This window comes from Hyperolius riggenbachi, chromosome 11 (assembly GCF_040937935.1).
Source record: "Hyperolius riggenbachi isolate aHypRig1 chromosome 11, aHypRig1.pri, whole genome shotgun sequence".
NCBI lineage: Eukaryota > Metazoa > Chordata > Amphibia > Anura > Hyperoliidae > Hyperolius > Hyperolius riggenbachi.
Genome location: NC_090656.1, coordinates 30613944 through 30641810, shown reverse-complemented (window position 1 = coordinate 30641810; position 27867 = coordinate 30613944). Strand labels below are relative to the sequence as shown.

Sequence of the window (27867 nt, the reverse complement as noted above, 5' to 3'; positions counted from 1 at the left end):
AACAATGAATAAAGTAAGGCAGTTCTCTTACCACACTGAAGTATGTGTTACTTTAAATTTTCAGTGTTGATCGGAATATCTCTTGAAAGATGGTATTGTATGGTTTCCTCACCTACACAACTTGTGTAAACCTTGGAGACGTATTCCCTCAGCACCAATTATCTTCATTCTTATAGAAATTACTTGAAATTATTTCAGACAAATGCAGTTGTCTGCCAATATGTCACCACGGCATCAATACTTTTCTGTTCTGCAGCCCTCGGAACGGGGGAGCGAGGCCCACCGGGGGCGCTGTCTATCATAAGCCTGAACCAGACAGGAATCACAAGTTTATAACTCACATTCATGGACAAGAAGAAAAATGTGTTTCCACTTGTCAGTCTGCCATGTTTTTTTTATGTTACACAAGTTATTTCTAGTCAGTAAGAGAGCCGCGCAGCGTGACGTCATGAGGCAGTACAAGTTCCTGAAACACGCTGAGATGTTCCACAGACCTACGGGAAACCAAACATAATATTGGCAGACCACAGAATCTTGATGCTTATTACTTTTATGTTGTACTTGATCTTTGTATTATTTTCTTCTTAAAAGACATCTGAGGTGAAAATAAATTGAGAAAAACCATTGTATCTATCCTCCTTCTCCTAAAAATGACTTTTTTTTAGATATCCCAGTTTTATTTTATATTTCTATCTAGTTTTTTCAGTTGTTACTGTTTCATTGTCTCTTCTTAACGACACCTTAATTGAGATATGCCAGAGCTCAAATCTATAACTTATTGACCCTTTTTATCGTTTTTCTTCTCTCAGAAGCCATTTAATGACAGGAAAGTGTTTTATGGCTGTAATTACTTATCAGTGAGGGTTATGCCATAGACTGACCCAGGCCACGGGGGGGGGGGGGGGGGGGGGAAGGGGGCAGAAAGAGGGGGAGAGAAGTCGGGCTCCCCCTCCGTGCTCCCCCCTCTTGGCAGAGTAAACACAGTGGAAGACCGAAGGAGCAACTCACCTTCCACCCCGTTCCAAGCGCCGATCACTTGCCTCTGGTCTCCTCTGTCTGCATAGAGAGATGGACTGGCCCAAAACCTGTCAGTAATGTCACTACTCACTGTAAGTGACAGCAATATAGGAGAAAAGTAATTTATTTTACTCTGGAAGAAACATACTTCTTATTTCTATGTGCTTACATTTATTTAAAATTTTAAGATTTTCAAGACAGTGGTCCTTTAAAGGGGTTCTGTGGGGGTTTGCTAAGGATAAAAACCGCCACTTACCTGGGGCTTCTATCAGCCCCCTGTAGCAGTAATATCCCCTGCCGTCCTCCTCCGATCTGCCGTTCCCCACCGCTGGCACCGGTAATTATTCGTCTGTCATAGCCAAATAATGCGCGCTGCTGTTCGCGTCATCGGAAGCTTACTGCGCAGGCGCAGTACAAAGTTTTCTTGTACTGCACCTGCGCAGTAAGCTTCTGATGACGTGGGTGGGAGCGAGCACGGCCGCGCAGCCGCAGTTGGACAGCATGCCACGCTAGACCGGGAACGGCGGCGGGGAACAGCGCATCGGAGGACAGCATGGTACATTACTACTACAGGTGGCTGATAGAAGCCCCAGGTAAGTGGCAATTTTTATCCTTAGCAAACCCCCATAGAACCCCTTTAAAGTGAACCTGAACTTAAAATAATGGGACAAATCCATTTCACTGAGGCGAGAGAGGCTCCAGCCTCCGGGCGCAGTGTAGGAGGGGGCGCACAACTCACTCAGCTATCATTACCCTATTGTGTTTGAAGCCGCAAGAAAAAAGGAAAAGGGATACATGACAGTGACTAGTCTAATAGCAATCAGTGTGTGACGGTTGGAGTGGGAGGGATGGAGGGAGGCACTTTGGTGTCTCAGCCTTGGGTGCTGGAGGACCTTGTCCCGGCACTGGTCTGAAGCATTTTTTTATCACCTCTTTTTATTCTGCAGCCATCTTCAGCATTAAAATCCAAACTTTTTGCCGCATCCCCGCGGTAGAACAAGCTATTTATACTCCAGAAATGCCATAAAAAGATTCTTGCGATCGCATAATTTTGCTGCCTGGTAGAAGCAGAGCTGTGCACAGTAGCTCTGCCTCTTATTCAGCTGATCTCTGCCTCTCCCCGCCCCTCTGTCTTTTTTCACTGAGAGGGGCGAGGAGAGGTGGAGAGATCGGTAGAGATTGACTGGATAAGAGGCAGAGCTACTGCACACAGCAGCTTCAAAAGTCGTGGAATTTTGCCCTGGGAATTTGAGGGGATAAATACCTCATTCTGTCGCGGAGATGCGCCAAATCAGTTTGCATTTTAATGCTGAAGATGGCTGCAGAAAAAAAAGAGGTAATTAAGAAAATGTTTCAGACTCTCTTTAAACCAATAGCAAGCAAGAACATACTCAAAATAATTTTCATAATACTCTTTCACCTACTCTTAGTACTTTTTCAATTACAGAGTGCTGAAAAGTTATTTTAAAATTACCTCCTAGGAGAAAACTGAGGAGAAAAGTGAATTACATATGGGCCTTTTTCTTTTAAATTTCCTTCTAGATGGTATTTTTTTTCCCTCATCAATAAAATGCTTTTTAAGCCACCAGCAAGCAAGAAAATGTTGAGAATAATTTTGACAGTACTTTCTCTCCCTCCGTACTTTTTGGTACAATTTAAATTGCAAAGTGCTTAAACGTTCTTTTAAATGAAAAAATGAAAAATTATCTCCTAGAGAAAACTGAATGAATTGTATGTGTAGTATGTATGGATGATAAATAGAACATTAGATGTTTAGAAAAGTCTCATATTTTTATTTCCAGTTTTTTAGCTTTATTCTTAAAATAAGCTGCAGTTTAAAAATCTACATACTGCCTTTTAAGCTGAAAAAAGATACAGGATTAACACAAAGCAGGTAATTTCAGTGCCCGGTGCCAAGCGCCGAAGCTGGTTACCGTCATGGCAGCAAAGCAGAGCCGGCCTTTGGGGGGGGGGGGGGGGGGTAAGTGGGGCGATCATCCCAGCAGGCCCCGCACCGGAAGGGGGCCCCGCGGTCATGCCCACTGTGCTTGCACTGAGAGCCCCATTCTTCCTGGTCGGGCCTCACTCAGTCCCTGACCCACTGACACTTGCGCCTAGATCGCATGCCCGCAGCTGGGAGCGCTCTGCACATTGACGTCACAATTGACGTCATGCGCAGAACCCTCCAGGCCGTGGGCGAGCAAAATACCCAACCCAGCGCCAGCCACTGCGATTCTGTGACTTTCAACCTCTCGCAAGACTTAAGTTAAGAGCATCATATTTTGGAATTTGGTAAACTGGTAAAGACACTACAATACCACAAGCAGAATATATTGTAAACCAATATGGAATGAACAGGAGTCAGGCCAGCAGACACAACACATATCAGTAATTCATTCACGACTACACATTCATTTTTGTAATGAATTTCTGCACTGACATAAAGCTTGCCAAATGCCAAATTAAGGTTATGTGCAAGAGCGACAGCCTGAGGGGCCCAGGGGCTTTTAGTTGGGTCAGTGGAGCTTGGACTGGAGATAGAGGGGACTCATGTTGGGGATGGGTACAAACTTTGGACTCAAACGTTTGTATCTCTATCCAGACACAGCTTCCAGCCAGCCTAGTACCCATCCCCTGCTCCTCATTCACCTAGCACCCATCTCCAGCCAGTCTGGTAAACATCCCTAGCTCCTCAGCCAGCTTGTACCTATCCCTAGCTCCCCAGCCAGCCTAGTACCCATCCCCAGCTCCTCATTCACCTAGCACCCATCTCCAGCCAGTCTGGTAAACATCCCTAGTTCCTCAGGCAGCTTGTACCTATCCCTAGCTCCCCAGCCATCCTAGTACCCATCCCTAGCTCCCCAGCCAGCCTAGTACCCATCCCCAGCTCCTCATTCACCTAGCACCCATCTCCAGCCAGTCTGGTAAACATCCCTAGCTCCTCAGGCAGCTTGTACCTATCCCTAGCTCCCCAGCCAGCCTAGTACCCATCCCTAGCTCCCCAGCCAGCCTAGTACCCATCCCCAGCTCCTCATTCACCTAGCACCCATCTCCAGCCAGTCTGGTAAACATCCCTAGCTCCTCAGCCAGCTTGTACCTATCCCTAGCTCCCCAGCCAGCCTAGTACCCATCCCTAGCTCTGCAGCCAGCCTAGTACCCATCCGTAGCTCCTCACCCAGCCTAGTACCCATCCCTAGCTCCCCAGCCAGCCTAGTACCCATCCCCAGCTCCTCAGCCAGCCTAGTACCCATCCCCAGCTCCTCATTCACCTAGCACCCATCTCCAGCCAGTCTGGTAAACATCCCTAGCTCCTCAGGCAGCTTGTACCTATCCCTAGCTCCCCAGCCAGCCTAGTACCCATCCCTAGCTCCCCAGCCAGCCTAGTACCCATCCCCAGCTCCTCATTCACCTAGCACCCATCTCCAGCCAGCCTGGTAAACATCCCTAGCTCCTCAGGCAGCTTGTACCCATCCCTAGCTCCTCAGCCAGCCTAGTGCCCACCCGTAGCTCCCCAGCCAGCTTAGTACCCATCCCCAGTATATTGGTTGGCTTAGTGGCCTTTAACAAAATTAATTGATTTTAAACAATAATAAGGTGTACTGCATTAGAAGTGGGCAAGCTGTGAGTATGGTGGTATGGTACAGTATATGGTCTACCATTATGAGTCTAGGCCCCCGCATATGACACTCGGCCCGGGCCCCGCGTACTCTAAGGCCGCCTCTGCAGCAAAGCCATGCTGCGAGCCCTGCGTAACAGTAATTCGGTCCTCCGGTGGTTGCCAGACCCCGAATTACATCTCCCTCCGAGTTTCTACAACTCTGAGGGGATTTAGTATTTAATGCCGCCAAGTAGTTTAGTGGCAGCAGGGAGAGACGTCATTCGGCTTGCCCTGCGACGAACTGCCCGGTCAGAACATGTACCCGAAGTAGCAACCCTTTGAACTTTCCTACAGTAAAATGTTATTTTCTCCCTGACAGATATCAGCGTCTTAGCCTCTATTTACTTTTCAGTAAACCGAAAATAATTCAACAAGCTGTCGACAAGTTCTTTTGCATAAATAACAACTCATGTGGTTTTTTTTTTAAGTTTCAAAACATTTTATTAAGATTTTTGATGAACGGTAACAACTTTGAATAGTCCCTTAAAAAGGGCACATTTGCAGGATATAATCGTAACAAACAATAACAAAAAGAAACATGCAAATCATAACATGAATCATGGGTGGCAGTGCAAAGATAAATAGGTATTGCCCTTAGAAGGAAAGGGCACAAGAGCGAAGGCCCAGTGAAGTCGAGGCCGACAGCCAGGGTTGCTAGGTTCTAGTGAAAGGCAATGTTGTGTCATTAACAATTGCTAGCAACCTCTCTGAAATTAGAATTTCCATAATGATAGCATCCGCGAGCTCAAATGAGAGGGTGGGTTTCAACCATTGCCGTGCGATATGTAGACGGGCTGCTTTGGCAACGTGTTGTGCCAGCCTATGTTGTGGGTATTTCCACTTCTGTGGCTTATTTCCTAACAATAGTTGGAGAGGATTAGGTGAAAGAGATAGTTCAAGAGCTGTGCCAATGGTGGAGGCAACCTGGACCCAGAATCTTTTTGCTATGGGACAGAACCACAAAATATGAGCAAGGTCACCTATTTGTCCACATCCCCTGAAGCAGAGTAATGTAGGTGCGATGTAAAATGTTATAGTTAGTTTCTATATGCAAAAAGTAATTGCTACCCTTTGCTAAGGTGAGACAACAATTTGACCGTTGTTTAATGGTAAGAGTCTGGCCCAGGTCAGCCTCCCATGCTCTCACTGCATTAATTTTATGTTCCAAAGGTTGTGAGATAACAGAATATAAATAAGATATGAGGCCACCCTCCAGTGGTCTCTGAGCGCACCAATGTTCGTATGTGGTTGTGATGATCTGTGCCTGTGTCATCCTGCTGGTGGCAGCACTGAGGGACTTGAGGTGGACTTCCGCTGTCTACCAGCAGATGGCTCTCATATTGCTGGGAGCGGGGCAATTCCTCGGCTCACCAGCAGATGGAACTGTGGAAGATTCTGGCCAGTCACCTGAGCAATGTGCTGCATATTTAAGGCCGGACTTCCTAGCAGCACATTGCTAGGTCATTCCGTTTGTCTGCTCGCTGCAGTTGTGACTCTGGCCATCAAGTCCTGTGTTCCTGAACTATGTTCCAGTTTTCTGTACTCCTGGTATTTTGATCCTTGCAAGTCTGACTATTCTCTGTCTTCTGCCTTTGTACTTTGTATTCCCTGATTATTGATCCTGGCTTGTATGACTATTCTTCCGTGTGCGGATTCTGCTGAGATGTGTCTGTATATATTGTATTATTGTATATATTCTCATATTGTGTGTGTGTTGCTGTATATATTTGTATAGATAGATAGATAGTCAGGGTTCTGGTATTTGTGGTGCACCACGCGTTGTTTGATTGTATATTGTATGTGTATGGTGATCTGCATTTGTACACTTGCATTATTGTAAATAAAACACATTTATCATTCTACTCTGTTGTGCAGACGTCAGTATTTCCATTGTGATCTTCTGGTTTTGTTAAACCAAAACGATTGCCATGCAGAGATCGTGGATCTGCCAGTCTGGTTCCAGTCACGACCACGATCTGCATGGCCAATCGTTACAGTGGTACACGAGAGTGAGATAGGTGGGGACTGGTGGGTTCGTAGGAAGTGATAGATCTGTATTGCCCTGAACTGTTCTTTAGGTGGGAAAGATGTATGTGAGCAAAATAATGACCATGTTGGAATTTGGTAATTGACTAAGAAGTTGGAAATCGTTAGAAAACCATATGATATCCACCACTGGAAGGGTCGTGAATCCCAACCTGGTGGAACGTTAGGGTTGCCAAAGATTGGGAGTTGAAGGGGGACTGTAGATTGTAGTTTTTTTACTAAATCTTAGTCTATGCCAGATGCTAAGAGAGTAAGCAGTTAGGGGAGAATACGTTTTATATTTTGCGGGAGAGAGGTGCGGGGACCACTGGAGGGCACCCAGGGTAATCGGGGCTAAAAGAGAATTTTCAATATCTGCCCAGAGAGGGTGGTTGTGCACAGAATGTAACTGGGCTAGTTGAGCAATTTGAGATGCTCTGTAATAGCTATAGAGATCAGGGACACCCACTCCTCCTCTGTCTCTGTTAAGATACATAGAGCTCTGCTTAATTCTACTCTTTTTGTTGTTGGCTATAAATTTAAAGATTGCAGATTGGAGATCTTCGAGGCATGCTTTAGTTACCTGGATGGGCATTGATGGAGAAGACATGGTAGTGGATTCATTCGGACTGATTGAATACGTCCAGACCATGAAATTGAGGGGGAGTTCCATTTAACCAAATCCTGTTTCAGCTCGGACAGCATCGGCTTATAATTTAAGGCATAAAGATTAGTGGGGTTGATCGAAATTTTGATGCCAAGGTACGTGATGTACTTTGATTAATAAGATAGGTCCAACTTGGTAGCTAAAGCCTCTGCGTTTTGCCTGGGAAGGTTAGCAAAGAGGATTTCGGATTTATTAAAATTTAGAGTAAGGCCAGAAAGTTGGCCAAATTGCTTGACCAGTTGGAGTAAGTTGGGGATGGAGTGTGGGGAGAATAGGGTTAATAGCAGGTCATCTGTGAATAAATTCGCTTTATATTCGGAGTTCTTAATCCGGATACCCTGAATACCAGGCGAGGAGCAAATTTTATTGGCTAGGGGCTCAATTATTAGCGCAAAAATGGCTGAGGAGAGGGGACACCCCTGTCTTGTCCCTCTTTGGATGGGGATGGGTAAGGTTTTTTTTTTTTTTTTTTTTTAACTCTTGCTATACTGGAAAACAGGAAGGGACTTCAGATCATTTCTTAATAGGGCTAAATATGCTTAATATGGCACATAAAATCTGCAGTTGTTTTTCAGTTTGTTTCATTTGTGACTCCTAATTATTGGGCCAGTTGGAAATGTGGCCGTAGTTTCAGAGATCTTCTCTCTGTGCCGTGGGCTGTGACAGATTTCCTAGCATGGATGTACCCGGCTAGATAGAATTCTTACGCCCACAGCAATCTCCCCTGCTTCCTTTACACTCTCGCTTCCCAATTTTGCTAAAATATCTCCTACTTAAAGAGCGAAAAATAGCCTCACGGAGATAAAAGGCCCCGGTAATGTGTAATAAATGGCTGAGGTGTGCGCAGCCTGCCAGACATCTAATCTCATGCTACAGTCCAAGATGGAGGTTTAGGATCCACACAGAAAATGGCTGATTGCTGAGCTGCCTTTAACCGTCTCTGGCTCCGTGCGCGGCGTCTCGGAGAATCCGTCAAGCAGAAGCGACAGAAGATGTGACCTTTCTCTTTCAGTCACGTGTTGAGTGGCGAGCGAGAGAGGGAATAGAATTAACATGATATGCCAGCACTGGAGACCTTGATGTATGTAGCTCCTTCCCTTGTTAGTGATTATAAGATGCACCTCAGAAATATCAAAATCTCTCCAGGAAGCGCGCACACTACCTGTTTAAATGGCAAGTAATAACTCGGTTCCTGACAGTATAGGTGGAAGTTAACTGCTTGACTGCCGGCACGACAAATGTATAGCTGCATCAAATCGTGCAGCAAGGTGTGTAGCAGTAATCTCACTGGTGTGGTGGAGGATTTATAGACCGGAACACAAGGAACTCCACAATTCAGACTGGAGCCCCTGAGACGCTGATCAGTTCTTATGAAAGGGGAAAAATAAAGTATTCCACCTTTTAGGAATATTAATACTATTTACATATATAAGAATAATTTTACATGATGTTAATTCAGCCAATCAAAGCCTAGAGCTCCTAATTAATGTATCAGCTGCCAGCTAATTGGTCGACCTCTGCTAACTTTTCGTTGGCTCAATTTCTTTAGCTTCTCGGGTAAATGAAAATGTAAACATTGGGAGAATTTTTAACTTATCGCTGTTATTAATATTATTTATTTCATTTTTTTTTTAGTGAATAAAATGATGATCAAAAAAGAAATAATTATATAATTATCTCTCTGTAATATATGTGTGTGTGTGTGTGTGTGTGTGTGTGTGTGTGTGTGTGTGTGTCTGTGTCTGTGTGTGTATGTGCGTGTGCGTGTGTGTGTGTGTGTGTGTCTGTGTGTGTGTGTGTGTGTGTGTGTGTGTGTGTCTGTGTGTGTATGTGCGTGTGTGTGTGTGTGTGTGCGTGTGTGTGTACACCTAGAAGTAGAGGGTATATACTAGGATTGCAACATATCATTGTCAGTATGGATTTACATCAGCCAGTCCATATATATAGGTCTCTGCTTCATTATATATGTTGAGCCTTTTTAAGGCCCGATTCCTATGTTTGGTGACCTTTGCGATCATCATTGTCTTCATGTAGCTGTTGTTTTTAAAGTAACTCTTTTAATTGTTTTTAAAATTAATCTAATAAAAGCTATGCAGTGCAAAGTACTTTATTTTTGTACCCCTCGATATTACTATAGTATAGACTAAACAAATACTGCGTGAAAATTTAAAAGGAATTTATAAATGAGCACAAATGACTAAAATATAGGTTAATAACACAGGCTTGTTTACTGCTGCGAAAAATAAAAAATATATACAGTATGGATATGTTTTTATAGTTCCCCGAAGGCTCTCAGCAGAAGAATTGTGGCTGGAGGAAAATAGGGAGATAAATAAATATGTATAAATATATGTATTGGATTTTAGCATTGCCAGTGGTCTTACAGATGAGTGATTCCAGTGACATTCAGCATCCTCCTTCTGATGAAATAGGGAGGAAACGTGTAAGGAGTGAATGACACAGACTTTCTTCCTCGACAATGTATTTTGGACATGTTAGTATTTTTTTTTCCTTTTTTTATAGATTCTGCCTGGAGCCTCAGTTAGGGGTGACAGAAAGAATTCCGCGTGACACTTTCGCAGCAACGTGCCGGAGCAGAAAATCTGTTCTATTAAACAAGATTGATGAGTGCCATGTAAATATTTATATTTGTCTATACAAAATTGTGCCATTTTAATCTCTACCTATAGATATTTTTTGAAAAGTAGTAATTAATCGCCTCGTTACGATGACAACAATTTTCCTGTCTTTTGCACCTTATTATTTCCTTTATTTTCATATTTAAATAATAACTGTTGTCTGTCAAGCTGAAAAATTTGAGTCTAAGAAACAGGTTAAAAAAAAAAAAAGTACGCATTTTATACAAATACATTTTTAGCTGAGAATCTAAGTGGGCTTCTTTTAATTTTTAATATTGCATTTATTTTAGAGGAATGGCATTTTTGAGCTTATTTCACACCATGGAAAATAAAATCTTTTAATTTGAATGTTTGATTGTGGTAATCTTGCTCTCCATGGTCTGAGCTGGTTAGTCTCCATGTTTGTAAAATATCCGTGTAATACATTGATTAACAAGTAAGCCTCAGCAGGAACTGTCCCAGCTGTCAGGCTGACAAGTCCAAGCCTTGATTCAGCTATTTCTCTGTAGACTGCTAGCAGTGTATCGTATGGAAATGATCCTATAGAATTGGACTGACCTGCTGCCTGTGCAAGAGAGTGCCTGGCTAAGGTGACTGTTGGGCCATCCAATATCACTTATTAAAAAGTGTGGCAGGCAGAAGATTTTTAGATTGTGCATCTTGGCTGGTGAGTGACCACTTTTTGTTTTCAGACCTCTATTGGAGTGGGATCATTTCACCCTTGTAGTTAATTCTTATTATATTTTTATATTTAAAAAAATGCAACAATAATCTTAAATACTTGTTTGAATGTATGCTAATTAGAACATTTCAAATAGGCATACTATTTATTTACAGATCACTTAAATGCCATTATTGCAAATAAAAATGACCCCAATCATGAATTAAATTAAACCAAACATATATTTAACTTTTTCCACTGTAACTTTTTTTTTTTTTCAATCAAATAAAGTAAAGTGTTAATTGCTTTGGGATGAAGATTTGTGGGGATGGCCATAGTTATAAAAGTAAAAATACTTCAAGGAGTATAAAACACCTAAAGATGGTTAATAAATCTATTTACAATACTTACTAAAAAAGAGTAAATTATTTTTTTTTTTTTTATGTAAAACATGAAAGAATATGGAACATGGAAGAAATGGGAGAGATTAGTTTCTGTAAAAATGGTGAACAAAATGACAGAGATAAATTTCTGAAAAGGACGCTGCTATGATTAATCTCGAGCAATCATTTATTCTGCATGATAATAGTGATAAATGTTCAAGGTTTCAGACATTCAGGCTATTGGCAGTCTCTGCCCCCCCCCCCCCCCCCACAAACAGAAATATACAAATAATGTTCTGTATAAGCAGGACCTAGACTGATTTCGGCTTAATGCTGCATTATTGTTAATTCATTTTTTTCCTCTTTTGCATTGATGTAATCCATTTCGAAGAAGTGAATAGTTCCTACTCTTTGAGAAGCATATTTGTAGACTTCGCGATAACATTTCTATGACTGAATAAAATATCATTCAGGTCTATCTATTTATTTTTGGCTCGTATGGGAAATAATAATGATGCAGTTAATACTATTGAGATGTTTTTTTTCTTTAAACCAATTGTAACGTTTACTGCATCGATGACAAAAAAAATTTCAGAATGTCATAGTGCACTACGTAACATGCTGGTATTTATCTTACTAAACTGGCTTTTGTCATTCCCATATTTGTACATCCTTTAAATTTAAATTTAAAATGTTAAAATAATTAATTACAATTAGCAGTTCTCTTGAAGTAGTTAATTACTTATGCATGAAGATAAGGAATGCTCAAGCCATTAGCTTTCACTGATTTATACATTTCAGATAATGGGCCTGCTAAACAGTTAATAAACGATGTATGTGTAATGCTGTACATAGTAGTTGTAATTGTTGGAGTTATGCTTTTACAACTTATTACATTGTTTCGACTGCCTTCTTAATTAACTGTGGTACGTGGCCTACCCAGCGGTCAGGCACAACAAATTCAACTACTCTACTGTTCTGATGGTGGGGTGGGCTACACAATACACAGGAAGTAATACTATACATCACTTCCTGGGGCGGGAACTACGGTATATGGCTAGGTGCATGCACATCTTTCTCCAGGAGAGGGTGGAAGGTTGTACTGATGTATAGTAGTGCCCTCAGTGCAGATATCAAAGCTGGACAAATAGAGTGGATACAGGTTCACCCAGCTACAGGATAGGCCACATATTGAAGTCTGCCAGGATTATTTATTTCTATTATAGTGCTATTTTCAGGGGCATTGGTTCATTAAAAGTCAAATTTCACTTTGAGTTATCTCGGTTTAGAATGTTGCATAGACTGCATAGTCCTGGCACTAAAGCTTGGAGAGATGACCAGAGGACCATATCTATAAGGATTTATTAGCTAATGTCAAATATTAACTGTTAAAGTAAATGGCTCGGATTCCAGACATTGACCACTTTACTGGCTACTTCCTGCACCAAACACGGTCTGTGCTATAGGCTTCAATATTGTCAGTAAAATTCAGTCTGTGTCCTGCCCCCTTGCAATCTTAACTGCTGGATAACGCAAACCAAGCAGTTACTCAGCAGTCCACCCACAGAGCCTGGAACTAAGGCCTACACACTACTATTTCTAGTCATATGATTAAAAATCATGGATTTTAAGCTCTGGAGAAGCCTCATTTCACATGACATTGGTCACATCAGAGTACTCTGATTACTAAGCTATGTATACATTTGTACTATGTGCTTTAAAGGAAACCTGCATTGAGTGGAATATGTACGGTAGCAATGCTGACTTATTTTTGAAAATGTTAGCTCCCTGGTTATTTTCCTTTGCCTTTAATACCTTCTGACTTGGTGGTTCAGAACAAGAGGTCAAAGCATCTCATTGACCATCCATAATAAGTACCAGTGAAGCCAGGAAATAATCCATTGTTTTATTAGCTATTAGTGTTGGTGTTCGAATTTGGGATGTGTTGAATCCGGAAACTCAAATCCTCCTGAACACCACTCTACAGCACCCGAGCAAGGGGACAGGGTCACTTACTTGCGCTTCCCATGACTGCAATGCTTCCTCCCTCCAAGTCAAAAGGAAGAAGCGTCATAATCATGTGAAGTGACCCCTTGAAGTGCAAGTAAGTGACCTCCCCATGACCCTGTCCACTTGCTCGGGTACTGAAGTGTGGTGTTCAGGAAAATTCGAGTTTCCAAATTCAATAACCCAAATTTGAACACCAACTCTTATGGCTATTAGGCCGGTTTTACTTTTAAATGGTCGCGGTGATCGCCCGGCAGGGGAGCCACAGAAATCAGTCTTCACATGACCCTGTGCCACAGTGCGGTGACAAGATCATATGCATATGCCTGCCCCCCGCTCAGTGACGTACTTCCTGCTGGGCAGGAAGTGCATCACTGGGATTCCCGTCGGTCCGCCCATGCATATAACTAAATAATGTGCACAGTATGAGCAGTTCATGTGATAATGCGCTGCATCGCGTAAACTATGCAACTCTCAAAAGACTTGCAGGTCCCTTGTGACAAGCTGCAGCGGGGAAGAGTACCGTGGTGCGACACAGCAGGTCCAGTGTACAAAGGGGCCTTAAAGATCAGGTGCTGTAAACATAGATAGGTGATCAGAGGTGAGTCCACACTGTTAGGGGCCTACATGACCAAGGTCACATCAGCTTGCAGGCTGAGCTGTTGGCGTAGTGGGCATGAGCTTTTTAAACAGACTAGTTTATAATGTGTTGTCCATATGAGTGAACAGGAATGACATCATCAGAGCAGAGCACTGTTATGGGATTGCAATAAAACAAAGCATCCTTCTCATTGCTGGGGAACTCCCATTTCTAAAAGTATATCCAGCAAGGGCGTATCTAGGTATATATATAGCGCCTATGGCAAAAAAATTAAATTGCCCCCCCCCTCCCCCCCCCTAAAAACAGCATTTTTTATCGTGTACATTTGTTATGGTTGCCTGTGTTTTTTTTAGCTCTGGATATTGTGGAAGTTACTTTATGGGAAATATCTCTTCTTATTGCCTCTCTGTACTCTCTTCTAACTCTAACCTTTCCCCTCACCATAACAGCCATTTCATTTGCACATCGGATATGGATAAAGACCATACAGGGCCCTAGAAAGTCCAATTAATTTACCAGGTGCCTTGTGGTAAACAAATAACCAGGTGGGTCAAGATGAAATAATTAAATAGCCAAGTGCGTCCCATATACATAATAGTAGCAATAGGGTTTTGTACCGCGTTAGCCATCAGTTAAAGCCAGAAGTTTTGAATTAGGATGATACCATTTATTGGCTAACCTAAAAGAATAAGAGTAAGCAAGCTTTCGGCTGTATAGTCTTCATCAGGCTCAATCCTAAACAGGATTAAAGCCTGATGAAGGCTATACAGCCGAAAACTTGCTTACTCTTACTCTTTTAAGCTAGCCAATAAATGGTATCATCCTAATTCAAAACGTCAGGCTATATACATAAATTACGTAGCCATGTTCCCCAAATAACAGATTCATCTGATCTGAGGTCCAAGTGATTGGCAGGCACGGAGGCACTGCACAGGGACAGGCATGATGCTCATGGTGCTGTGGCGCCCATGGCTCAAGCCATGCCTGCAACGCTCTAGATACGCCACTGAGTAGATCACATCCCCTTATGGTCACAGAGAGATAGGAATTTCATAAGTAAATATTATTGTTATTTTCCAACAGACTTAAAAATGGTCTTTAAATTATTTATTTACATTTTTAGGTGGTAAAAAGAAAACAACACGCAGAATCTCATCTGGGAGTTATTGTGTAGTCAACCATTACCGAAGTCTGCTTTAGCCCACAGCAATCCCCATGGTTCAGAACGAAGGAGTGAATGTTTCCAGTCGTTTCACAGGTAGAAAAATATATATATATTTTGAATTGAATTATTTACATATATTTTGGATTGACAAGAAATCGCCATTCGCCAACTCACATAAGATGCCATTTTGTAGAGCGCTGTACACACTTTAAAGAGGAATTGAGGTGAAAATAACAATCTCTTTTTTTTTTTTTTTCTCTTTACAATATTCTATTCTATTAAGATACCACTATCGCGAAAAAAGTAGGCAGTTAAAGTCTGACAGAACCAACAGGTTTTGGGCCAGTTTATCTCCTCCTTTTTGAACTGCCTACTTTTATTCGAGATAGTGGTTCTTTCAGTGAGTTTTTGCCCACTGAAAAATAATTCCTTTTCCTGATTTACATTACATTACATATTACATTATTATTATTTTTTTATTTTATTTTTTATAAATATTTTTATTCTTTTTTTTTTTTATAAATTGACTTTTTTTTTTTTTTTTAATAATTTCCCTCCTTCCCGCAGTCAGCCTATTACAGTGATCGGCTTTTATAGGCTTCAGCCTATCACAGCTCCTGTGTCCCCCAGGGGGACAGCCGTGTAACACGGCTGTCCCCTGTACAGCACTGCCTTAGATCGCAGCGCCTTACTTAGTTATAAGACTGTCATCGTCTGACTGTCTCCAAGCGCTGCTGGGAGACTGAAGGCGGAACAGAGCTCCGTCATCAGAGTGGAGATGTGTGCTCTCCTGCAAACCCCATAGGAAGCCATTTACGCCAATCAGAGTTGAGTAGTCCTGGGGCTGCTGCCGCGTTCACGCCAATTGGCGTATAGTGGTCGGCGAGAGGTTAATTAGCTAGTTTGTTTGTTGGCTGGGGTCATTGGTTTACCTGTACTTATAATAGTCTGGGTACATCCTTCACCCCCAGTGGAATTGAAGAAGTTGCTGAGTAAGTCCAAATGTACACATGTTGTTCATTAACTTTTCCATATATAAATGTCCTTAAAGGGACTTCGAAGAATGCCCGAATTTTAAAGAATACACTTACCTGGGGCTTCTTCCAGCTCACCGTAGGCGGCGAGGTCCCGCGGCGTCCTCCTGGCTTGTCTTCTTCAGCCTCCGCCCAGCCCCCCGTTATCGGCGTCACCCAGCGACACCCGGGCCTGGTGTCGGCCAGCTTTTCCTGGTTGACGCAATGCGTCATCACGGCGGCCGGCCTGATGACACAGTGATGACGCGAAGCGGGCGGGTCACCAGGCCCGGGTGTCGCCAATGACGGGGGGGCGGCGGAGGCTGAAGGAGACGAGCCAGGAGGACACCTCGCCGCCTACGGTGAGCTGGAAGAAGCCCCAGGTAAGTGTATTCTTTTAAATTCGGACACTCCTCGGAGTCCCTTTAAAACCCAGTACATCATTGGTCACCACATCTTTTCAGATGAGTGTTGCTACAGCTGTAGGTATCATATTGTTAGAGTTGTTAGATCTTTGCTTTTGGCTAAATAAGCCAAATACAGCATGGCATTTCTTGCCACATTTGTCTCAGGTAAATCATGAATTGGTCGGCGCAGCCGCAGTGATGCAAAGACTTTTCTGCTTTAAATTATCAAGCCAAACTTTGTCATGTCTTTTCAAGATGATACTTAGATCTTGACGACATATGGGTCTAATTTCAGCACGTTTCTCCCATCCTCCAGTATTAATGCCAAAGCAATTCATGTCACGCTTGCAAGAGTCTTTGAACCGTAGCATACGTCGCCCCACTGGTCTTTTTGCATGTGCAGTTTGACTCAACACAACCTGCCGAGGTAATCTTTCTGGATCCATTCTGTATACATGACCCAGCCAGCGAAGTCTTCTCTGTTTGAGGATTGTCATGATACTGGTGCGTGTGTCTTCAAGAGAACAACCTCATTGCTCATCTTGTCCTTCCACATGACTCCCATAATAGATCTTAGACACCACTTGTGGAAAGCTTTCAGTTTCTGTTCTTGTTTGCCATATGTTGTCCACGTCTCCAATGCATACAAAACAGTGCTCAGGATGCAAGTCTGGTACGTGATGAGTTTGGTGGCAATGGTACGTTTTAAGTTTCTCCTAACTTAAAGAAAACCTGAACTGAAAATTAAAAGTCAAAATAAACATACATAAGTCATACTTCCCTCCCGTGTAATCTACTCCTCAATCTTTTTCTCCTCTCCTGCATCCTGTTTGTCCACTGTGATCGGTGGAATTCTCTGTCCTCCATTTTGAAAATTGCCATTACCCCATAACAGCTTCCTGGTCAGCACACTGTTAAACTGATATATTGCTCACTTGAGCCATAGGGAAACATGGACATTACCTGGCACATCAGTTGTCCTCTCAGCTATAACTGACAGCAACTGAAATATATAACTGACAGCAACTGATATATTTCAGTTCTGACAAAATGTTGTCAGAACTGGAAGGGATCATTGTCAGAAGAAAATGGTGAGCTTCTGAGAGGATTTGATGGCAAGGTAACTATGTAATGTTCATTTGAAGTTACCTTGTTTATTTTAAATAATTTTACTCAAGGTTTCCTTTAAGCTTGTTTCACCTAACGGAAGCTTCTCAAAAGTTGTTGAGGCCTTGCCGATGCAAGTGTCTATTTCTTTGCTGTTGGATAATGCAGATGTTGTCGTGGAGCTAAAATAACAAAAATGGTCAACAACTTCAAGAGTAGTACCATCCAGCGTGATGTTGGTCTGCGGGTCAGTTCCTTGAACCATAACAACAGTCTTTCTGGTGCTGACAGGCATGAGCAAATCTTGAAATAAGTTCCTGGAGCTCCTCCTCTGAGGTTGCGATAAGTGCAGCATCATCTGCATATAAAAGTTCTCTGGAGATTATATCAGCAGAAGGACTTCAATGTCACCATTTTTGAAGGCCATCAGTAACAATGCCAAGAAGAAAATTCCAAGAGCATGGCCACTAGCATGCAGCCCTGCATACATCGAAGGATTCAGGTGTTTGACTATCAAAAATGACAGAACCTAGCAGGTTATTGTGAAAAGCTTTTGTCAAACAGAGCAAAATTGGTAGGCTCCCGATTTTATCCAGCACATCATAGAGCCCTTTGCCACTTATTATGTTGAAGGCTTTGTTAAGGTCTACAAAGGTCATATAGAGTGGTATGCAGTGTTCTCTGCACTGTTCATGGAGTTGACGGAGAGTAAATATCATATCATCTGTAGATCGTACAATGCGGAACCCACACTGGCTTTCAGGGAAGTTGTGTATTACTAAGGTTTCTAGACTTTTCAAGACCACCTTTCTGAAAAATTTGCCAGCAACGCTCAATAAAGATTTTCCTCTATAGTTGCAGTCTCCTCTGTCACCATTGCCCTAATATAATGTTACTATATCTGCATCTCTCATATCTTGTGGTATTGTGCCTTCAACCCAACAATGCTGGAGAAGGACGGGCATACAGGGAACATGAGACACATACAAGATGCAAAAGCTCAGCAGGCAAGTTATCACAAACAGTGCTTTTACCCAGGTTCAGCCATTCGTGTTGCTCCCAGGTTATGCATATGCATGTTTTTAATTTAGTTAGAGGTAGGGTCCCTTCCTGCAGAGAATGACCTCATCGTGGTGAAAGGGTCAAGTACTTGATCATTTGCCTGCAAGCTATTATGGAAACCAAAATCCTCCAATGGTAGTTAGGTGCATCTGATTTGAATGCAGGGTGTGCATGTTGTGTGATAGTAGGCTCTGCACACTCATGCAGGTAGTCATTGGGATGCATTTTGTGTTAAAGTGAACCTCCAGACTAAAGATCTTCAGATCTTCAAAATCAAAACGTTGTTTTTTTTTTATCCAAAACTCATTTTTAGCTGCACAGAAGAAAACTGCCTGGGCATTTTTCCCCTGATGCTGTGCAAAGCATGATGGGATTTTTGATATTGTTGTTCTCGTTCTGCTATTTTGGTGCATTTTTTTTTTTTTTAATTTTGAATTTGAGATTTGGAGCCTAGCGTGCGCAGCTGAGAGGGGTGATCAGGACACAGGACAGTTGGAACTGTGTCCCATGCTCCCTGTCGCCTCCTTTCAACCAAAAAGATGGCTGCCCCCATGAACAAGATGGCTGCCCCCATGACATCACAAACATTTGCCTGTTCTTTTAAAACAGGGTGGGTAAAAGATTATATTACCCATCTATTTTAATTATTATAACTAATGTAACTTAATGACAGTATTTTTGTTTAGGCTAAGGTTCCCCTTGAAGTAGCACGGCCGTTGTGTATAAGCCGATTAAGCACAGAGCAGAATTCTTCATACGAAAGAGAATCATCAAGATCAGATGCGATTGGAAAACTTGGTAAGTTGATCAGCGCTTTGCTGGCTTCTTCAAAGTGTAGGCGAGTGAAATGTTGTGCCCATCTTTCCAGCTTTTTGCCTGTGTCCACGATGGAATCCCCATTTACGTCTTTAGTGGCTATCTGTTTTCTGATAGTCGGCTCAGTTGCTAAATTCCCCAAAAGTTACCGACCGTGTTGAATGGACTTGAAGAGGTTTACCAAAATTTGTTGCCGAAATGGTGAGAAATGCATTGAAGATTTGTTTTTGTAGTCTTGTAGACAGATTGTTTAGCCTTTTCTGCTGGGTCATTCAAAAGATTTGTAAGGGCAGTTATTTTGTGCTTGATAAAAGGATGCAACTCATGTTCATAATCGGTAAACCAGTCTGTCAACTTTTCGTGGTTTTCTATATGTTTGAATATCCGCCTGCAAAGTCACTCCCTTTATTTGAGATCGCGCTTCCTTGGCACTCGTTTTCTCTTCCAGCATTTCAAAAACCAGTTTGTTCTGGATCCGTTGCAAATTGTGCGTAGAGGTTGTCTTCTACAATAGCTAAGCTTTTAAATGTAAGTTTCAACAAGCTTTCTTAGCCGAGTGGATCTTTTGTGGTACAATAGGGTCACTGTTGGGCCTGTATTTAAAGGTAAGCACAGGCCATACAGACCAGCATATAAAGGGAACCTTCAGTAACATGTGATATGATGAGATAGGCATGTGTATGTGGCAAGCATACAAATACGCTGTGCTCCTTTTCTTCTTTCCCTGCTTGAAAGAGTTAATATTAAGCTATGTAACTGACAGTTGATCTCCAGTCAGGACCCAGTCTAATATAATGCTAGGTGTTTGTTCTCACTTGAGCGATGTGATTTTATAAAAATCACCCATAGCATTGCAAAAGCAAGAGCTTTTCAAATCACAAGTGCTTAAAAAGCACTGGTAGTGTGAACCAGCCCTAAGTGATATGGCATTATAGCCATAAAACACTTTCCTGGCAGAGAACTGGTTTTCTAAGAGCAAGAGATAGAGTAAAAAAAAAGTCAATAGTTTTCATATCTCAGCTCTCTGAGACGGGACAGGCAGATAATTTTTTTTTAAAGTTTGTAAACATAACATAAAGCTGTAATATCTGTTTTAGGAGTAGGAGGATAGATGCAATTATTAATCTAATCGATTTATTTATTCTCACTTAAGGTTCACTTTGTCAGTATACCCAATAGGTAAATACATTATATATATATATATATATATATATATATATATATATATATATATATATATATATATATATATATATATACACAGAAAGCACACACCAATATGTTGAGGAATTCATATACATTGCATATACAGATAAAAAACTGATAAAAACATGTAAAAAATCATAGGGCCTACAAACAAATTTTTCCTGGGTTTCAAATCTCTTATATGGATATAAATGAAGCCCTTTTACAAAAAAAAATGTTTTCTGTCCATCTGGGATAAATTATGTAAAAAAAATAAAAAGAAAGTATAATAATAACATAATCATAACAAATCACAGTGAAAAAGAAATATTGTCTGATTCTGCTCCACATCTAATTCTTTTTAAGCAGATTATAGCAATAGTCGGAATAGGTTTTGGTGTCTGTCCTGTGGGGATTTCAGTGTCAAGATGGTATCAGGTGGTATTTTTTATATATATCAGAAGTATATGTTGTCCGCAAAAATAAAATAAAATCAGTTTGAGGGAAGAAAATGTCCTTTTTTTATGATACACGATGGTAAATGTATTTCCTGCGGTGTAAAACAGCCCTTTGTGTCAATTAGATTCTAATTTCTAACTGATTGCGATTTGCCTGCCTCTTAGACATGATTGATTTGTTTTGGCAACCTAAGAACAAATGTTGACAAATATGCGTAACAGGCAAATTATACAAAATCAATGGAAACGTCTTATAAGTCGGCATACGGCGGAATATGATGCATTGTGAACGAGGGGCTGCTAATTAATAGTTAATTGACTTCCATATATTATTAACTGCTTCATTGATTATTGGTTAAAATCTTCAAAATGACACAGATGGATAGAAAAGCCGTCATTATTCTAGTTTTGATTTTATTCTCTTTTTATTTTTTATTTTTTTTAGACTAGAGAATTCATTGGTTTATATTAATATTTAGCTTGACGTTTATTTTTATTTTTTTTATGCCAATTTAATTTTTAAATGTTAAATCATCAAGAACAAATTCCAGGAAACAGATAAAAGCATATTTTTTTCTGTATGTGTGTTTAAATTCATATATTGTTCACATTGAGAAAAATGTTCATATCTGTATAAAATTGGGTATTTTGGTTCGTGGTTGAGCGATCTTTCCTAGATTGGTTTGTGTCTTTCTATTTTGGGTTTGAACAGTTGTCGTAGTAGTTAAAACTCTCGCCTTGCAGCGCTGGGTCCCTGGGTTGAATCCCAGCCAGGTCAACCTCTGCAGGGAGTTTGTATGTTCTCCCCGGGTCTGCGTGGGTTTCCTCCCACATCTCCAAAACATACAGAGACGTTCATTGGCTTCCCCCTAAATTGTCCCTAGACTATGATACATAGATATATGACTATGATAGGGACTAGATCAGTGATGGCTAACCTTGGCACTCCAGCTGTGACAAAACTACAAATCCCATCAGGCCTCTGCCTGCTTAGAGCTGTCACAGTATTGCAATGCCTCATGGGACTTGTAGTTCCACCACAGCTGGAGTGCCAAGGTTAGCCATCACTGGACTAGATTGTGAGCCCCTCTGAAGGACAGTTAGTGACAAAACAATATACTCTGTACAGCGCTGCGTAATATGTCGGCGCTATATAAATACTTAAATAAATATCAGGCGTTCACAGTGCTCAGTTGTAATGCAGAATAATTCTTTATGTCAACTCGCTGTCCATACATTTCTATGGGCCTGTTCACAGTACTGCGTTGTAACTGTGTGCGTGTTGCTTTGAATGCAATCGCAATGTAACAGTTCTTATAACGCACATTAGATGCATATACAGTATAATCTCGTTATAATCAATTTGAGTATAGTAAACATTCGGTATAGTAAACTACCTGTCTAGGTCGCGGCCAATCTCCATTATAAGTCTATGGGAGCAATGCCAGATATAGTAAACCCAGATATAATAAAACTTCTCTTATAGTAAACATGTTTTTTGGCCCCTACGTGATGCTGGCTTTGGATATAGTAAACAGTGGGCTGAGCATGCGTCATATGTCAGTGGGTGGAGCATTGTCATACGTCAGTCTGAAATCCATGGTCAGCTGCTCTGTTCAGACTGGCGAGTTGATGCCTGATAACATTTATAAGACAAGAATAATGGCCCCAAGCTCTATATACAGTACTGTACAAATTAACATCCTGGGGAAAATGAGCAATAATGTAAACATAAACAAAAGAGGGTGCAGCGTTACCATTTCCACGTTGCAATCACCAATAAAAGTATCGTCACAGTCCTCCCATTGGATTGTATGCACGCCCGGGAATCTCTTCCCTTGTCAGCGAGGACGCTCCTGGTAGCATGGGGAGTGCAGTACAGTGTGGTAGTGTGTTGAGTGCAGATAAAGGGCGGGCCTACTCGCTGCAATACTAAGGAGACTGGAAAGTAGAGTGCTAAGTCCCACCCATGGAGGTATTGGAGCCACTAGCTTATCATGATTGGCTGCATTTTGAAGAGACTCTTCATGATTGGCACAAGTTATCAGAAAGTTTTGCAGGACATGTGCTGCAAGTCCCACCCACAGAGGTATCGGAGATGCTCACAGGAACGGAGTGGCTGCCTCTATTCAGTGACGGCTGCAATTTTTAAGGAACCCTGGATACTGTACCAGCGATTTGTCCAGCCTGGCTCTGCAGCCCTAAAGCTATACTTAACCATATAGTCTACCAAATGTGCAAGCGCTTATACTGTACCTCCAATGGGAGGACAGAGTTGGTCCTTTGCAGCAGAGAATGTACCAGGGCATGCTGGGCCAATTCCTGATTAGTAAACCACTTTTCCTGGTCCCTTGGAGTCAGGGACGGATCTAGGGGGGGGGCAGGCGGGTCTCTTGCCCCAGGCGCAGTTTGTTGAATTCTTAAAAAGGCGGCAAAATTTGGATGGGGAATGGCAGTTTAGGCGCCAAAACCTGATCTTTAGGTGCCAAAACCTGACTTTGCCCCAGGCGCAACTTGGTCTAGATCCGTCCCTGCTTGGAGTTTACTATAACGGGAGTATAATGTATAGGTAAGCACACAGTACAATGAAAGTATGCTTCACAGCCACTGTATAAGCACACATTGCCCGATAAATGCACAGTGTGCTGTGTGTTCCTGCGACTGGACCTGCCACGCCTCATGCCATGTGAACGTACCTAAAGATATTATTGGCTCACACTGAGATGCGATGAGATTTCACCCTGACATTTGTGCTTTCGCAGTATCACTGGTGATTCCCAAAGCTATAAGCTAACAAAAGCGTTTGGCCGTGTTTCCAGTACTGCGACTGTGATTTGCGCTGCCATTTTCAGAGGGATTTGATTTAGGGGAATGCAGGGCCAAAATCGCCTACTCTGAAAACGCTGTGAAAATCGCTATTATTGTTTAGGGCCCATTCACACGTGTGCACTTTATAAGCGATTTCAGCATCGCTGAAAATCACTAGCTTTTTGAAAAACGCTTGTACAATGAAAAGTATATGGAAGTGTTCTCATCTAAGCGATTTTCTGAAACGCAAACGCATTGCCTGCAGCATTTTCTTAGCGATTCTGAGCGATTAGCGTATCAATGTTAAGTATAGGAACCCTGGTAAATCGCTCTGGAAGCGCTGGCCTTCTCACAATCAACAGAGTTTTTCTAGCAATTTTCCTGCGATTTTACCCATCAAACCTTGCCTTTTACCCACAAAACACCTCTTTTTCCTGTGCAGATGTCCTTTCAGACACCGCTTATTGATTTAGAAAACGCAAAACGCTAATCGCTGAAAAAAACGCTTTCTGTACAGCAAAAAATCGCTGTAAAATCTCTAGGAAGAAAGCTGGAAAACGACAGAAAATCGCTCAGCCTTTGCGATTGCAATTTCTAGTGTGAATAAGCCCTTAGAGCGATTTCTATTCGTCCCCAGCCTTAGGGCCCATTCACACTAGAAATCGCTAAACGCTAACGCAAAACGCTGAGCGTTTTTCTGGCGTTTTTTTCATTGTATGGAGAGCGTTTTTGCAGCGATTAGCGTTTTGCGTTTTCTAGTTCAATTCAAATACTTTTATTGAAACGCTAATCGCTCCAGAATCGCTCAGAAAACGCTGCATGCAACGCTTTTGCGTTTCAGCAAAACGCTAAACGCTTAGATGAGAACACTTCCATTCACTTTCATTGTGCACACGTTTTTCAAATCGCTAGCGATTTTCAGCAAAGCTGAAATCTCTCTGAAAACACACAAGTGTGAATGGGCCCTTATGGTGGAATCCAAGGCTTCTTCTTTTTATCTTTGGCTCAGTTTAGCAGCTGAATTCGGCTGCCTCGGCTGACTCCTTGCGATACATTTATTCTCTTGGTTTCTATACAAATTGACTCTGTCCTCTGTCTGCCCCTTGATGGTTATGTCTTCCATTTTCTGTAGATGCCGGGCAGATTGTGCTGTTTATTCAGCCGTTCCCATCCATGCATTTACAAACACATACTGTATATTTTATGTGCTTTTTAGTGTGTGTATGAATGCACTTTAATGTGATGTTGATGGCATTATGATGAGTTGGCTTTGCATTGTTGCTACGGCGGGTTGCCAGGGTCAGAGGTCACATTCAGAGAAATGATCGTATCGCTTCTGTTCCAAAGAGTCGGAAGCAGATCCTTCGGCTTTTTAATGCTTTTAGATGTGAAAGTGGAATTCTATGCGCACTTGTAAACAAGAACCAATGACTCCAGCACTGGTCTCTGTCTGACAATACGGAGAAAAAAATAAATAAAATACTTGTATTTACCTTCATTTCATCTCTCCGTTGTGGTCACATGGCTTCTGCGGACAGATCCTGCCTGGAAAACTGGTATAGAGCACCTGCCATTCACTAAGTGCTTTTGAAACGAAATAAAACCCTGAGAATCCCCCATGGGGAGATGGGCTAGTCCAAAGCCTGTCGGCTCTGTCAGATTTCTACTACCTACTGTACGTGACCGCAACATGGGAGAAAAGTAATGTATGGCTCATTTTACTCTGAAAGAAATGTACTTCTTATTTGTATTTGTTTATATGTATTTTACATTTTATGATTGTCACGATAGTGGTGCTTTAAGCCTAGAAAAATCAGTTTAACTTACCTGGAGCTTCTTGTAACCCCCTGCAGTCATCCTGTGCCCGCGCCGTCCTCTCATCAGCTGTATTGGCATTCTATCAGCTGTATGCCACCGGCCTCCTCATCACGCTCCTGTCCACGGCTGCATTCTGAGCAAGTGCAGTACGGGAAACATGCAACTGCACATGTGCAGAATGCTCCTGGCTAGGGGAGCGCGATCAGGATGTGCAGTAGCCTGCAAACAGCCAAGACTGGCCAGCTTTGAGGGGGTTTTGTAACATGGCTTACTGCACTGGAATGCAACACCTACGCAATGTGCACAGAGGGGTTGCAGCATTGCGGTATAACATGTTGCTGCATCATAGTGTTACCGCTAAACTTGATTGTTAACAAAGGGAAGCACACTTTTCATTGACTATATGCTTCACTGTACCCGAAAAAACATAAGCATAACATGCGGTGCCGCTTTCCCAATCTATTGCGTTTCTGCTGTCACAGGGAACGCAACGTGATTGCCACTGTGAACGTAGCTTATGGCTAGCTTCACTGTGGGCTTTGTGTTCCCTGTGACAGCAAGATCGTAACGGATCAGGAAAGTGGAGCCACCTGTTATGCTAGCATTGCGTGGAGTAGAGTGAAGCATACAGTCAATGAAAAGTATGCTTCACTGGTATTGTTAACGCACGGGTTTTGCGGTGCCACACGATGTTAACTGCAACGCACCCACCACACTGTGTATATCGCTATAGGTGGTGCATTGCCATGCGCCAAGCTGTGGTATTTCAAAGCGACTGTTATGCATGACTCACCATTGTGAATGAAGCCTGAAGGTAGCCACACACCATACAATTTTTAAAATCTGTTCAATTCAAGAATAGAAATACATTTTTCTGGCTGATTGTAACAATTCAAAAATCTGACCAATGTACCACACACCTATGTTCAATTTTCCCCCAATCATAATTAAAGCTCAGAAAAAGCTCAGAAAAAAAATGATTGGAACTGTACATCAAGTAATTGACAATCCATCACACACCATACAATTCTTGATAAAGTTGGTCTGAAATTTCCAACATGTCCAATCTCCAAATATCGCAAACAAAATGGATAATTCGATCAGATTTTATTGATCAAAAACAAAGAAAAGTTCTCAATTTTTTGTAACAACCAAAATGATCAAATTGGTGACAAATTGGATCTTTTAATTGTATGGTGTGTGGCCACCATAAGGCCCCATTTATACTAAGGCCTCGTTCACATTGGGTACGCTGAAAAACGTGTAAAAGCACATGATGAAAAATGCATGCGGTTGTGCACGCTTTAGTGCGCGTTTCAGTGTGTTGCGGTGCGCTTGTTTAAGCATGTTTTGCTTATTGTAGCAGTAGCAGTTGTCAAGAAAGATTTGTTTTCATATCCATGTATTTTTTTTCCTAAATAAGGGTAAAAAACGCATGCGCTTCTATGCGCTAAAAAGCACACCCATTGACTTGCATTGATGTGCAAAGAGCTCAACGCACAGAAATGCATGCAGCACTACGTCTTTGTAACGCAGCTCAGCACAGCACACAGAATTGAACAAGGCACATTTAAAGTGGACCCAAATTAAAAATACAAGATTGCAGAAATAAAATCTATTTTCTAAGTTATAATAGTAAATAGTAGCCTTTTTTCATCTGCATGATGACAAATATACAATATTTTACATTTATTGGAGGAACCCCTCCTTTCCTTGATATTGCCGGGACAGAATCCAGCAAACTGGTGGAGGAGAAAAAAAACAAAAACAAAACACAGGTTGCTACTGATGATGTCACGGGAAGTGATCTCAGCTTGTGTGAGATTTCACATAGACAATGCCCCTGTGAGGGAGGGTAGCTGATGACAAACACACCCATGATCTAAAACCTCCTACTGAGCTCAGAAGTCATGGCTGCCACCTGTATAACCCTAGTTATAAAAAGAGCAGGGCAAATAGCATGCACTGAAATGCTCATAGGCTTGAAGGAGTGTTTATGTATCTTTGTATGTGTCAGAGTGGTGCAACTAAATATTTTGAATTAAAAAAAAATGTTTGGTTTGGGTCCGCTTTAATTACATGCAATACCTTGCAGAACGCACAGGGCAATGTGCTGTGAAAAGCGCACAGAAACGGCCCTAATGTGAATCAGTTGCTCTCAGTTATAGGACAACTGATTTTCAAAGTAATGCCCATGTTTCCCAATGGCTCAGTTCATACTATACCTGTTTTAACTGAAAGATTTTTCAGAATACACTGCTATGGAGAAGAAAAAAAAAATGCATACCAACTGATTAAGTGTAATAGTCTAAATTGTTAGCTTCTATCAGGCTCTAGGTATATTTTTTAAGTAAAAGCAACATATATTGT

At 41.8% G+C, this 27867-nt stretch overlaps 1 protein-coding gene across 8 annotated transcripts in view; it reads left to right on the top strand.

The window, feature by feature from the left end:
* The window catches only part of ZFHX3 (zinc finger homeobox 3), a 1434500-nt gene that overhangs the window by 609478 nt on the left and 797155 nt on the right, over positions 1 to 27867 (top strand). For all 8 annotated transcript variants that reach the window (XM_068259585.1, XM_068259586.1, XM_068259596.1 and 5 more), the window contains one exon: positions 14782 to 14916. The gene's annotated coding sequence lies outside the window, so the exon portion shown is untranslated. The remainder of the gene's footprint in view (positions 1 to 14781; positions 14917 to 27867) is intronic.